Source organism: Penaeus japonicus, unplaced genomic scaffold, assembly GCF_977035675.1.
Source record: "Penaeus japonicus unplaced genomic scaffold, GWHDUDI00000001_assembly GWHDUDI00000002, whole genome shotgun sequence".
Taxonomy (NCBI): Eukaryota; Metazoa; Arthropoda; class Malacostraca; order Decapoda; family Penaeidae; genus Penaeus; species Penaeus japonicus.
This window is the reverse complement of record NW_028234404.1, coordinates 25,028,738-25,031,237: the sequence shown is the minus strand read 5'-3', so window position 1 is coordinate 25,031,237 and position 2,500 is coordinate 25,028,738. Positions and strand designations below refer to the sequence as shown.

Here is a 2,500-nt window from a genome sequence, read left to right as displayed (position 1 = left end):
GTTGGCGAAAAAATAATTTCTTAGTTCTAACCCGGAGTCGAGAATGGGGGTAAAGAGGCAGACATTAGCTCACACATTTTGACCAATTTAAGCCTATCACTCATCACCAATCGTTCTTCTCACACGGTATCTTGGAAAGTATGCTGTCCTTAACACTCCTGCATGGTTACTTACGCCCAACAATTTTGATAAAGCTTCGAAATAAAGACTAATTCGAGCCCAATTACTGCCTTCCTCGCCTTGTTTACAGTAAGACAATATAGAGCTACGAAGGTCACGCAAGCGCAAGATTCGATCCCTTTCCAAAAGGTCCAAAACCCTTACGGTCTGTATAAATCCTCTCCCGTAGATCCAGAGTAAGGTATTGAATACGTTTTTACTTCGCTTTTATAAAGTATATAATCCTGACATTCACAAATCAAATGGTTTTGGAGTTTGATCATTTCTATTATCTGTCCAAACAAAATAAGTCAATACGATGTAATGAACATGAAAATAAACATAACAAAACACTCCCCTGACTTTAGAAACCAAAACTATTTAATTTTATTGTAGTTCAGAGACACTACAAAAATACCATCTTCTGAAAGCTAAGATAAAAATGGATCATCACAATCTATTATCAACCATAAAATCATGGAAATACTCTTTCCAGTGGATGTAGCAATATTTTGTGGCGAAAAGTGCTAATGCGAAACCGGATAGTATGACAGTGCGGACCTTATGTAATTTACACGCAGACCAATGTACGTGTTTCCTACTGCGTTCTAATTTTGAGACCCGCTTGTTTCAGGCAGTTCATTGCATCATTGCCCTCCTCAAAGGGAACATCAGTCATTTGCCGCAGAGCAGAGGAGACCAACCGCACCTATTCTGAGCCTGACAGGAATAACATTTTCATCTTTATATCAGTAATACTACCAGTTTTGATGTTACCGTTAGTTATAGTAATGGCGAAAATAACATTAATAAAAATATGATGCTCATACTGATAATGGGGATAATGATTATAATAATTATAAAAATGACAATGTTAATAATGCAGTAACAATACTAATGATATTCACTATCATCATCATAATTACCATTACCATTATCATTATTATTATCAATACAATTATCATTGTCATTAATAATATCATTATCGTTATTATTAGTAGTAGTATTGTTATTATTATTATCATTATTATTATTATTATTATCATTATTATCATTATTATTATTATTATTATTATTATTATTATTATCATCATCATCAATACTATTATCATTGTTATTAATAATATTATGATCGTTGTTATTATTATTATTATTATTATTATTATTATTATTGTTGTTGTTACTGTTACTATTATTATCATTATTATTATTATTATTGTTATTACTATTATTACTACTATCATTATTATTATTACTATTATTATTATTATTATTATCATTATCATTATTAATATTATTATAATTATCATTGTTATCATTATTGTTATTATTATCATTATGATTGTTGTTATTATCATTACTATTATCATTATTATTATTATTATTATTGTTATTATCATTATTATTATCATTATTATCATCATCATTGTTATCATTATTGTTATTATTATCATTATGATTGTTATTATTATTATCAACGTAAACCATCATTATCAATATTATTATCATTATCATTATTATCATTATTATAATCATGATTATCATTATCACCATTATCATTACTATTATTATCATTATTATAGTTATAATTATCATTATCACCATTATCATTACTATTATTATCATTATTACTGTTATTAATATCATCATTTTCCTTATCATCATTATGATTGCTATCGTTACCATTGTTATCCTTGTTATTATCGACATTGTTATTAATATTATTATCATTATCATTATCATAATTTTCATTATGATCATCACTATCATCTTCATTATTATCATTATTATTATCCGCCTTCTCCACCTCATCATCATCACCATCATCATTATCATTATTGATGATTATCACTGCCATTACTATCATTACTATTATTATCATTATCATCATCATTATCAACATTACCATCATAATTGTTATCATTACCATCATCATTGTTATAAATATAATTACCATTATTGTTATCATTATCATCAATATTGTTATAAATATCATTATCATTATTGTTATCATTATCATTTTCATCATCAGTATTATCATTATCATTTTCATCATCAGTATTATCATTATCATCATTATCAGTATCATTGTTATTATTATCATATAATCATTATTTTTTTATTAATATCAGTATCAACATTATCACTATCATATTGTTATCGTTATCCTAATATCATTATTATTACCACTATTGTTACCATTATAATTATCAGCAATCTTACTATCATTATCTATATCATCAGTATCACTATTCCTTTTGATATTATTATTATTATTCTATCATTATCTTTCTTGTTATTATTATCATTATGTTTGTGTTTATTAACATTACTATCATTA

At 25.8% G+C, this 2,500-nt stretch overlaps 1 protein-coding gene across 1 annotated transcript in view; it reads right to left on the bottom strand.

Moving 5' to 3' along the window:
* The window catches only part of LOC147472296 (protein zer-1 homolog), a 7,299-nt gene extending 7,003 nt beyond the window's left edge, over nt 1-296 (bottom strand). Inside the window, exon 1 of the mRNA XM_086545159.1 lies at nt 175-296. The gene's annotated coding sequence lies outside the window, so the exon portion shown is untranslated. The remainder of the gene's footprint in view (nt 1-174) is intronic.
* Nucleotides 297-2,500: the final 2,204 nt, after the last annotated feature.